The 12,734-nt window shown below is 40.8% G+C and overlaps 1 non-coding gene across 1 annotated transcript; it reads right to left on the bottom strand.

Moving 5' to 3' along the window:
- Nucleotides 1-8,648: 8,648 nt before the first annotated feature.
- Trnat-ugu lies at nucleotides 8,649-8,723 on the bottom strand. The gene has a single exon. It is a non-coding gene; the product is annotated as a tRNA-Thr (tRNA).
- Between the last annotated feature and the right edge of the window lie 4,011 nt (nucleotides 8,724-12,734).

The following is a 12,734-nucleotide window of genomic DNA, read 5'->3' as shown; positions in this document are numbered from 1 at the left end:
GCGGCGGCGGCGGCGGCGATGGATGGCGACGAACAGACGGACGGACAGCAGGCAGCGGCGACGAAGATGGGCGGCGAGCAGGCAGGCAGGCAGGCAGGCAGATGGACAGACGGCAACAGCAGGCGACAGACAGACAGACAGACAGCAAACGTAACAGCAACAGCAACTATCGCTTCGAAGACGTTGATCACACCCTGAGGGTAGCCCAGGCTCTGGAAACTTGTGCCTTCGAAGGAGGGAATCCAACCCTCTAGATGCCCAACTGCGCCAGACTCTTGTCTTATATGCACGTTGCCGACCGCAGCGCCGTACCCTGCATGTTTACATATCTTTGTACTTGATTACGCATGCCTATACCAGTTTCTTTGGCGCTTCAGTGTAGTTTCTTGCACCACCTGGCAGTCTCAGGGAAGTAAAGCCTTAGAATACTAATTGAAAAGTATGTGACTCGAAAAAACGTACAACTTCAAACACCTCAATTTATACAGAAATAAGCGGGTAGCGTGTTATGAAATTTTGAAATTGTGTCTTAATGTTAGTTTAGAATATGACACAGACCTCGAAGTCGTGGCAGAAAACGAAATGTTTCCAATCTACAAAAGCGTGTTATAAAGCAATGTTTGAATCAGGACCAGAGGGAGCGTTCATACGATAATTCGCTATAGGTGAGCAAACTTTAAAGTGGTCTCCGCGGTGTCTATATATTTAATATGATCGTCTCCACATAGGCAGCTGCAGTTTGAGGTGTCGGACTTTGTGAACGGTTAGCAATGCCCGGACGGCTGCACGCTACGCTGTTTTGGGGAAGTATTGTGAAATCTCTTTCTTCGCGCTGGAAGCCGACCACAGCTATACGTCATTGCGCCCGCATCGACGCCTGCAGTTGTTCTTGCCTTCATGCATATTCAGATACAGAGATACAACTTAACTGTAACTGATACACATGTACTACCCAAAGGGGCATATGAAAATCTGGGCCAGACCGGGGCTCGAGTACAGATATCCCGCTTACTGTGAGCGGTCGCCTTACCGCCTAAGCTATCCGATCACGCTCCCCACACCGATCTAAGCTTCCACATGTCACACACCTATCTATTTTTTTCTCATAAATTACTAATTCATTTACCAACATTCGCATACCTCATGATTCCTGTGCAGATTTTAGAATCAAGATAACGATAAGTCATAGACTATTGTTGTCATTTTCGTCATAAGCCCGTCTTTGTCTTACATACATATTGTATATTTTACGACGAAATGAGTGAAATTCAGTATAAATGTAACAGGTCCGCAAAAATTTTTAATATGTCGCTTTAGGTAGTACATCTATACCTATTATAGTTAAGTTGAATTACTAGAATAAGTTTCAAAATGTCGAACTGTAATTAATAGTCAAATACAAAAGAAAATATATACCTTTTCTGGAAGTGCACGACGAATTCACATTAGCAAATGTGATCCGCTGAAGCCCCCAAGACCAACTAAAGCGTACAGTATGGCTATTTTCTGAGTTTCCTCTTAAATTTAATAAAAATTGCATGCTACTGTGTCCTGTAACATTATATATATATTATATGCAGATCTGAACACTATCGCTAGGCAGGTAGCTTACAGAAATAAAGAAATTAACAGTAAGCGGGTGTTTACGTAGGCAATCGATCAAACCACGCTACCCATTAATGTGGTAAGTAGGAATCAAAATCCAAATCACAAACCACGTTCGCCAAAAATCGAGAATTCAAGTCGAGAAAATCTGCTTAACACAGCCTGGTAGAAAAATACAAATGCATGGCCACACTAATAACAGAATATCAAAGGAACGACTACAAATACCAGCTAGATGCGAAACAAACCACGTGGATCACACGTCAGTTAAGAACAAAATCACTGACCGTTATAGTAAAGTGCTCAACATAAAGTTCACTGTATAGGTGTGCAACTGTTCCCTGTGCAGGCTCGCCTCCTCCAGTGGTCGAGTAGCTAACTTAAATCTAACCAGTGTGTTGGCACCGGTAACACTCCGCAGGCTCGGCAATCGCCTTCCAGTTATGTTTGGCCCAACGGATCGCTCAGACGTCCTTGGCAAAGCCGGACCTCCAATCTCCACACTGCTGCCTTCCCTTCTGCTTGCCATGCGAGCCACTACATCTCCACCTGCTGCTGCTCGCGTACCTTCTAGCAGGCGGACGTTCTCCAGTTTCCCAATAACGAGCAGAGACATATACAGGGCAGATGCTATCGATAACTGACAACGACAGGTTCCCAGAGGTGGCGATCGACTTTTTTAAATAATCTGTGTGGTATTGTACGTTAAGGACCTAGATATCACGCGTTTTAACCATTCAACCTGGTATGCCCTCATTTGCGAGTAATCGAAGAAAAAATGTTTTGGAATTTAGCGTAAGGTTCTACAGTTTCATAAAAGAAGTGTTAAGCGAATCGGTTGCGTAGCGTAGTAGTTATAGTACAGACTTCGTAGGAAGGATGTTGTGTTCGAATCTCATGAAGTGGTTTGAGTTATTTTATTTTTAAATCTTTATCGGATGTCCTTTATTTGAATCCCATATTACCTTTTCGAATTGCTCTGGTTTTTTTCTTTTTATAATTATTTTTCCGGATGGAATCTTTGGGCATGTGAATATATTTATTTTTATTTGTCTGTCTTAATATTTAAACATTTGAAAGCGCAAATCCATCGATTAAAACACAAAAGACGAGATCTTCTATTTATACTAACTGAGCGATGGTGACATAAACGTAATTTTCGGTACAAGATGTAAGTTTTCTTCGATAGTAATAGTGACATTAACATTTAAAAAGTACATTCTTATTTCACTATGGACAAAATAGTGCAGATGAAAATTTAAACATAAGAAGGTACTATACGAAAATAAAACGAAAGTCAGGCAAAAAGAGGAATAGAAACAATGAAAGCGATAACATGGTCGAAAATATAGGACGATAAAATGGAAGAAGTTAAGTCGATGTTAATTAAAGTCGCATACAAAAAGATTCCAAGTGGAACAATTGAAAAAGTGAATAAAATGGTTAAAACGATGTTACAAAGGAATAAAAATTTAAAAAATGTATTTAATCCAATTAATCGAATATAAATAATAATCAACGTGATTTCATTAAAGATTTAAAATTAAGTAGCATTCCGAAGCACTTGATGACATTTGAATCCACAGCCTTGTAGAACATCATGCGAAACTCCAATTTTTTTCCTTTGTCGATTACTCGCAAACGAGAGCCCACCTGTGTAAATCTTTTCCAAAAGTCGATCTCACCATAGGGAATCGCTCCTCGTGAGCACCAAGGACGTTGCGTGTGCACTGCACCAGCTACCATTTATTAAATTAGTTTCGATTTTTGTGATACTGCATACTGACATTTGCATTAACATGTGGTTTAAGACATTTCTGTGTACACAATAGTACTAAATTGTAATTCCGATTAAGAGTTTGAACAGTGTGATCTGTGTGAGTTATGCGAGAGAAATGTACTTAGAGGTCGCTAACCAAAACCGGCGAAAAGGTATTTGGAGTGAAATGTAAAAAGAGTATGGTCGTTTCGTGCGGAGCGAGAGGAGTGCGTGTTCGCAGTAAAAGCTTCATAGTATTTCTGCAGGGCATGGAGCAGAGTATTTTTGTTCATATAGACGCCTATGAAAACAAAATGTCAATATGTTGCACTGTTTCAAACTGTGGACGGACATCTCGCAAAGTGAATATTGAAAGGCGACGTGCAAACAGTGAAGACATGTGTTTGTGGAGTGGACAGTTTCCACTGCTTCAAGCGCACTGTGAACATGACGAACGCCAAAAATACGTTGATTATCGCAATAAATTATTATACAAGAAGTTAATAAGTTGGCCGCTGTCAACCGGGACAGTACAGATATAATTTTACCAGGGTGATTGCTTCCTATGAACAGTACAGACTGTGAACTTAATGGACGCTGAAGTTAAACTGATTCTCGGTGTAAATTATTGAACCAGAACTTAACAAGGCGAAAGATATCAATCACGACAACGAAAAGACAGTTGCACCAAGTTGAACTCTTGCTAGAAATAGCACAAACTGTAAAGGCAAAGTAAAAAATTAAAATTTTTGTCACGAACTAGTAACTCACGAAAGAACAATCGGAGAGCTGTGGTGTTTGAACTGTAGAGCCCAGTGTCTGACAAGAGAGCGTTTTATGATGCCATCGCGGACTGTGAAATGTGAGTTTCTTCTGATTTTAAAGTAATACAAAGACTGAAACGTCCGAACTGTGGCGGGAAACATCACACATTTGCAAGCTGAAGCTTGTTTGCTATACGAATCGATTTCAAGGGGCAGTCGGGGCAACAATTATTAATGATGATCCCATTATTGGTTTACGAACCGCCAATGAGGGACGAAAATGCACCAGTTACCCCAGTTAAGTAATTATTCATCAAACTTTATAAAGGGCTGCAAGCCCTTTTCTCATGGATAAATGTGATAAAGAATTTTGTAATAAACGTATCATTTTTCTGCTGAAGTTTTTGTGTACTTCTCATTGCTGCTACATTTACCGCATAAATGAATTCCCAAATACTTCATATAAACTTTCAATGATTCAATGCTAAAACTACATTTTGTTTCACTTTCCATTGCAGATACTGTATTTTCGAGAATATTTGATCTATTGACTCTGCTTAAGTTATTGTAGTATTTAAGCGTACTGCATATTCGTCTGCAGTGATGCACAATTTTTCAGTTTTTCTCTTTATCTTTTGCATCATATAAATGTGTAATAGCGGTATTAATGAGCCTTAGTCCTGTCTTTTGCATATTTACCCGATTGTATGTCGAATTCCGTGCTGTGCAATGCAATGTGTTGGTAAGATACCTGTATGTTTGTCATATAGCGTCTGCTATTAAGTTAGCTTCTTCAGTCGGGAAAGAGTAGGTAAATTTAATTCGTGAAGCATTTAGACCGTGTGGAAACTTTCAAACCGACGTACAGATGTTGCATGGCGTTTACTTACCTACTGGATTTGGTCATACTGTGGTATTGCAAGGACCATTGCGAGGCATTCCTTAACTGTTTGTTGAATTTTAGTAACTGACTCAGTGTGAGTGAGTGTAGTATTCAGAGAATTTTAAGACCAGTCAGGATTTTATGGTTTCAGTTACTTGAAAAAAAAAATCAAATGCTAGATCTTGTACGCCGTTCATAGGAAAATTATCAGATTTTTTACAAGTTTAACAATTCTGCTACAGTTTAAAAGAGCTATTATATTATTAGAAAATTTTGTATTAACCCGGGAATTTACTTTAGAAGTAATACATGGGTGTTTTCTGTTTTGTGACACCTCTGAACCCATGAATTTCATTTCGTTTGTGCCTACCATTCTCGGTCCATAAATTTTTTAAAGTCTGTTTATATAGGTTTGTTATTATTATTGTCACACGTATCATGTAATATACAACTAAACCCATCCGTAACGTTTATATATTACTAATCCCAAACGGTTCTTCCAGTCACCCGGCCTTTGGTGAACTGCGACGAATATTAGAAAACCAACTGCTTTGAGCACGTCACCTGTGTTCCTCACAGGGATGATTGCGAAGAACAAATTAATACTTTGAACGCCACGGTCGATTTATTTCGTAGTACACGAGAGCTGTGTGCAGTAGTTAACGATGGGTGGCCGCTACTCACAGATATGAACGCGGGTAGGGACTGCAGAATTTTCTGTGATGACGCTGTTGCGTTAGCGACAGCCGTGTTCTCGCTTAACGAGCGCCGCAGTGGGCAATAAACCGCCGGCAGACGCTGCCCACACTTATGTTCACTCCGGCGATTGCTTTCACGGTAATGAAACGTCGCTTCCAGGACGCGCGGGGTCCGAGCGGGGCCGTCGCAGCGGGGACACATCTGGCGACAGGCGCATCCCCTCCAGCAGTAGATTTCGTAGCAGCGTAGGTGTGCGCTTCATAATGAATACCGAAAATTTACTTCGTAAGCAGTTACGTAACGGGCTATTTTTATACTCTCTCAAATTTTTTTTATGATTCTCACCAAAATTTCACTGAGCATGTTACTGTTGAGTGGATATCTGTTATTTGATCTAAAGTATTCGGACACATATTAGTGGACATTAATGTGGGATATGTTCACCCTTGACCTTCATGAGGACGTCAACTCTCCTGGGGAGATTTTCAGTGAAGTGTCTGAATGTACACGGATGAGCAGAAACTAGGGAAGGAACTCAAGTTGGACATAGGGGTCTTGAGCGACGTCAACCTTCTAATTCATCTCATGTCGAGGCTCTTGGCATACCAGCCCATTTATTGACCACAAGCCATCATCATCATCATCTTCCAGAATTAGGACTTCTGGCCTGCTCCGCCTCAGAATTGTTCACATCTCTTCAAGGGTCGTCCAATGTTCCTCTTGCTAGTTGGGTTGTATTCCATAGCTGCTTTAGTTAGTCTATTACCAGACATACGTTGGACATGATCTTTCCAGTTCACTCGATGCTTGTTACATTTGTAATGGGTTCGACATTTAGTTCTTGTCCAATATCGGTGTTTCTTTTATGGTCCAACGATGAATATCCCGCTACAAAGCAGAGGAACTTCATCTCTGATGATTCTATTGGTCGTAATCGATCAGATGTTAGGGTCCAACATTCCCTACCACACAACAGCAAAGGCAACGCTGTTACTTTCTAGAGTTTGATTAATGTTTCTTTCCGTACGGTATGTTTTAATCTTCGTTCTTCAACTTCAACAGAAATGTCCGAACCTGCCCAATTTTATCTCTACATTACCTGACTTGGGAAATTTAAAATTGCGCCCTAAATATTTAAACGCTCTTAGTTGTTCAGTTATTTGTCCGTCTGTAACAACTTCGGTTCTAATGCCTTCCAGTCCCTGAAATGCTGTGACTTACGTTTTATCTGTTGATCTTCTCATTCCGTATTTAGCGGTACCTTGACTCAATTTGTGTTCTGAAATCTGAACTTTCTCTTCAGATTTACCCATTATAATGTATCATCAGCAAATACCATCGTCATAAAATTATCAGTTCTTAATGTGTCATTTCATAAAGTAACCATTTACGAATGATATCGTCAGTGTAAACATTAAAAACGGCGAGAAACAGAGGGCACCCTCATTCCTCACAGTACGGAACCATGTTTCATTATTTTTGTATAATGACTAAATATCCGTAATCAGATATGCTGCAACTCCTAATTCCTTAAGTGACTCCAATAACATTTTACATTGTTAAACGCCTTTTCATAGTCGGTAAAAATACCGTATTTTGGCAATCTAAATTCCCTCTTTTCTCGGTTACTTGTACCTATTACACCAAAAGAGACTAATTGAGAAATTTCAAACGAAACCAGCAAGCAACAAGACAAATAGAGAATTGTGCTATTAAGATATTACAACTCACGCAGCCGCTGAAGAATTAGGAATGACGAAAAAGAAATACTCCAAAAAGTGATTAACCATCTGGAATGATCATATTAGCAAGGTAATAAAAGACAAAATGGAGACGTGTCCACAAACCATTGACTTACCAACGCTGGCCAGCAAAGGAGAGGAGCTTCGAAACGACTCCAGAGGAACAGATACTGAGGGCCAGTCTGTGCGCACATTGCTCTGAAATGGGCAGACGGGGGAATACATTAGAGTTAGTTTCTGAGGCACAATAGCGAAAGGTACAATATAGGGGAAATCCCCCTTCGCTCCTGGCCAATGAACGGCTCAGTATTGTTCTCATACTACGGTACCATTTCACAAAATGTAGTAAACATTGACAGACCCCTTAACATTAAAGAAACACTTGAAAAAAATGATATAATGGTGTGACAGAAGTCACAGCGTGACTTAGTAAGGGAAACGAGCACGTATGAAGTCCCCAGGTGCGTCCATAATCCAGTGCACCGATCATGATGTCAGGTACATAGAAGAAAGAGGGTGAACCATTAAACAAAGACACATTTGCATTGACTGACTTTGACAGATCGGCAGTAACCATACAAATTCACATAACAGGTAACCGACCTGTGGGAGCTGTTGCCGATATTAAGGCGCTACAGAATACAGCATAGGCAAAAAAAAAAAAAAAAAAAAAAAAAAACTGAGTCTTACAGAAATACTGAAAATTTTATTTCACGGTACGAAATCTGAGAAGATTGTGTACCAGCATCTTACAAGTTACGCAAGAAGTGGCACAATGCCGGTTGCAGCACAGTCTGCATTATTGTCACATATCCTAAAGGTCATGATCAAAGATACGCTACTCCTAGCTCTCCCCAATGGATCTATGTCCTCTTTGGTCAAAGTTCTGAGACAGTTGTCCTTCACGGTCATATGTCAGTGTCGTCCCTAAGACAAGAGTCCATTGTTCTCCATAAATCAGCCTGTTCGCCTTATCACTTTTATCAATGATCCGTCGTAACATATTGTCCAACTTGGGTAATAAATGACATCATTTTTATCACCATTATGAATGACCTGTTGTTTTATTATTATTAATCATATATCAGCATTATGTAATGCCCAAATATAATGCTTTATAAATGATAATTAATTGAAACCCTCTGCTGCTGACAGGTGTTGTTGACATTCCTTGATGGGGACAGCTGAAAAATGTGTGCCCCGACCGGGACTCGAACCCGGGATCTCCTGCTTACATGGCAGACGCTCTATCCATCTGTGCCATCGAGGGCACAGATGAATAGAGCGACTGCAGGGGCTGATCCCTTGCACGCTTCCCGTGACACCCACATCACCAACTGTCAACAATCCACATACGTAATGTTCCTAATAGATATATGTGCCCATCCACTGTTTACTCGCGCCGACGTAAGTTGACGAGTCCCGTAAGAGTTCGGCCAACTTGTGCGCAGTCGCACAGACGAAGGTCAATGGCCAGGTAGCCATTTGACTATACAGGGTGGTCCATTGATCGTGACCGGGCCAAATATCTCACGAAATAAGCGTCAAACGAAAATACTACAAAGAACGAAACTTGTCTAGCTTGAAGGGGCAAACCAGATGGCGCTATGGTTGGCCAGCTAGATGGCGCTGCCATAGTTCAAACGGATATCAACTGCATTTTTTAAGTAGGAACCCCCATTTTTTATTACATGTTCCTGTAGTACGTAAAGAAATATGAATGTTTTAGTTGGACCACGTTTTCGGCTTTGTGATAGATGGCGCTTAATAGTAAAAACATATGGCTCACATTTTTAGACGAACAGTTGGTAACAAATAGGTTTTTTAAAATTAAAATACAGAACGTATGTACGTTTGAACATTTTATTTCGGTTGTTCCAATGTGTTGTGAACTTATCATTTCTGAGAACGCATGCTGTTACAGCGTGATTACCTGTAAATACCACATTAATGCAATAAATGTGAACTTATCATTTCTGAGAACGCATGCTGTTACAGCGTGATTACCTGTAAATACCACATTAATGCAATAAATGCTCAAAACGATGTCCCTCAACCTCAATGCAATTGGCAATACATGTAACGACATTCCTCTCAACAGCGAGTAGTTCGCCTTCCCTAATGTTCGCACATGCACTGACAATGCGCTGACGCATGTTGTCAGGCGTTGTCGGTGGATCACGATAGCAAATATCCTTCAACTTTCCCCACAGAAAGAAATCCGGGGACGTCAGATCCGGTGAATGTGCGGGGCATGGTATGGTGCTTCGACGACCAATCCACCTGTCATGAAATACGCTATTCAGTACCGCTTCAACCGCACGCGAGCTATGTGCCGGACATCCATCACGTTCGAAGAACATCGCCAGTCTGTCATGCAGTGAAACATTTTGTAGTAACATCGGTAGAACATTACGTAGGAAATCAGCATACCTTGCACCATTTAGATTGGCATCGATAAAATGGGGGCCAGTTATCCTTCCTCCCATAATGCCGCACCATAAATTAACCCGCCAAGGTCGCTGATGTTCCACTTGTCCATCGTGGATTTTCCGTTGTCCAATAGTGCATATTATGCCGGTGTGCGTTACCACTGTTGGTGAATGACGCTTCGTCGCTAAATAGAACGCGTGCAAACAATCTGTCAACGTCCCGTAATTTCTCTTGTGCCCAGTGGCAGAACTGTACACGACGTTCAAAGTCGTCGCCATGCAATTCCTGGTCCATAGAAATATGGTACGGGTGCAATTGATGTTGATGTAGCATTCTCAACACCGACGTGTTTGAGATTCCTGATTCTCATGCAATTTGTCTGCTACTGATGTGCGTATTAGCCGCGACAGCAGCTAAAACACCTACTTGGGCATCATCATTTGTTGCAGGTCGTGGTTGACGTTTCAAATGTGGCTGAACACTTCCTATTTCCTTAAATAACGTAACTATCCGGCGAACGGTCCGGACACATGGATGATGTCGTCCAGGATACCGAGCAGCATACATAGCACATGCCCGTTGGGCATTTTGATCACAATAGTCATACATCAACATGATTCGACCTTTTCCGCAATTGGTGAACGGTCCATTTTAACACGGGTGATGCATCACGAAGCAAATACTTTCCGCACTGGCGGAATGTTACGTGATACCACGTACTTATACGTTTGTGACTATTACAGCGCCATCTACCACAAAGCGAAAAAAGTGGTCCAACAAAACATTCATATTTCTTTACGTACTATACGAATATGTAATGAAAAATTGGGGTTCCTATTTAAAAAAAACGCAGTTAATATCAGTTTGACCTATGGCAGAGCCATCTAGCTGGCCAACCATAGCGCCCTCTGGTTTGCCCCTTCAAGCTAGACAAGTTTCGTTTTTCGTAGTTTTTTTCGTTTGCTGCTTATTTCGTGAGATATTTGGCCAGGTCACTATCAATGGACCACCCTGTATATTAAGATAGTAACTGTTCTCGAAAGAACAGATACCACTGACGGCCGTGCAGCTTCTCTAGAATAAATGATAATTAACAGTTTCGATTAATTCTGTAACATAGTGCATCAGTGAAATAATTTACATGTTTAAACAATTGAACGCCTACTATGATCTTGCAAATTAATAGCTAACATGGATTAGATAGGTACCAACATGGTGGTTAGGTTTATGTTAAAAAACAGTGGTCCACACACACACTATACCATCTACTAAGAGAATTTGGACATTACTATGTGCTTGTAAAATAATGGAGTGAATTAAAAACTTTTCTACAACACACGCACACACATACAGAGAGAGAGAGAGAGAGAGAGAGAGAGAGAAAACTACTGTTAATACTGGGAAAGGGAAATAGGAGAAGGTATGCAATCTTTAATGAGGCTTTTGTAAGATGATACATAATTACAGTACAGTTCACTGTGGAATAGCCGGCAGGAGTGGCCGAGCGGTTCTAGGCGCTACAGTCTGAAACTGCGCAACCACTACGGTCGCAGGTTCGAATCCTGCCTTGGGCATGGATGTGTGTGATGTCCTTAGGTTAGTTAGGTTTAAGTAGTTCTAAGTTCTAGGGGACTAATGACCTCAGTTGTTAAGTCCCATGTTGCTCAGAGCCATTTGATCGGGGATACAGGCTCTCCCACATAAGGGTCGTCATGTACATTTTCTCAGGTGTTTCGGTGGACATTTGAAATTTATAGGTGCATTGAACACAAACAAATACTGCTCATCACGTCTGTAAGGCCTGGGTTGTTTCCAATTATGATCAAAATGATTTTATGTAGTTATTCGATGGAGTAGTCCAGCATTTTGCTGCTTCTGTATTTCTTTAAAAGTTTCGCATTAATAGGAACGTTAAAAGCACAAAGAATAGTTAGTGAGTGTGCGATAACTCGTCTAGCACTGCCATCATAAATTTTACATACATATGATAGGAAAAAGATGAGAGACGTTAGAGCACATGCAAGCAAGTAGTATTCCTTTGATCAATATGCGTATAGGGCAGAGAAACCACCGTAATCTGTGCCAAACACCATCCGCCATATACAGTGATCTTTACTGGATATATGTGTCGGAAAGGGGATTTAATCCATCGACGTGTTCATAGCTAAACAATTTTACACACAGAACAGGGAGATATGTAAATATTTATCGCATTGTTCGTTTTTCCCCCTAGTTATTCCAAATATTAACGGGATTGAGGGACATTAACCTACTACACCTAGGTCTATTTGATACTGTTTCGAGCATCTACAGCTTGTTCCCAGATGATGTCAGTCTCTTTATCGAGAATAGTGATGCATGACACGTTAACTTACGCCGTGTGATGGACATTACATATAACATTTCTTTCACGACTACGGCCCATGTACATGGAAAGAATCATTTTTCGTAAAAAGACTCTATATTAGCTCTAATTCATCGTTGCTGGAGAAACTAGTGTACTAGATTTGTGACGTGCTGTATAAAGATGTGCTTGAACAGTTTGTGTTTGAGATGCGACTCGCAGTTGGCCGTTGGCGCGCACACGGATGCTAAACGAGACACTAGAGACATCGACCGTTTTGCTATGGTACTGTCTTCATCAGTAGTCTTTAGTTCATCTGCACTTTGTGAACACGCCTACAACGTGACATTGGTCTGACATTCCATGTCACTATGAATAATGTGCATATTACCTATGCGTAAATTCATTGTTATCTAACAGAACATTTTTAGTGCAGGTATGTTATAATTCAGTGAGCTAGCAATGTAATTTTAAGGATATTTTTATGTTTTCGAACCTCTATGTT

Source organism: Schistocerca piceifrons, chromosome 3, assembly GCF_021461385.2.
Source record: "Schistocerca piceifrons isolate TAMUIC-IGC-003096 chromosome 3, iqSchPice1.1, whole genome shotgun sequence".
Taxonomy (NCBI): domain Eukaryota; kingdom Metazoa; phylum Arthropoda; class Insecta; order Orthoptera; family Acrididae; genus Schistocerca; species Schistocerca piceifrons.
The sequence above is the reverse complement of the archived record's forward strand: the minus strand, read 5'-3'. Positions and strand labels throughout refer to the sequence as shown.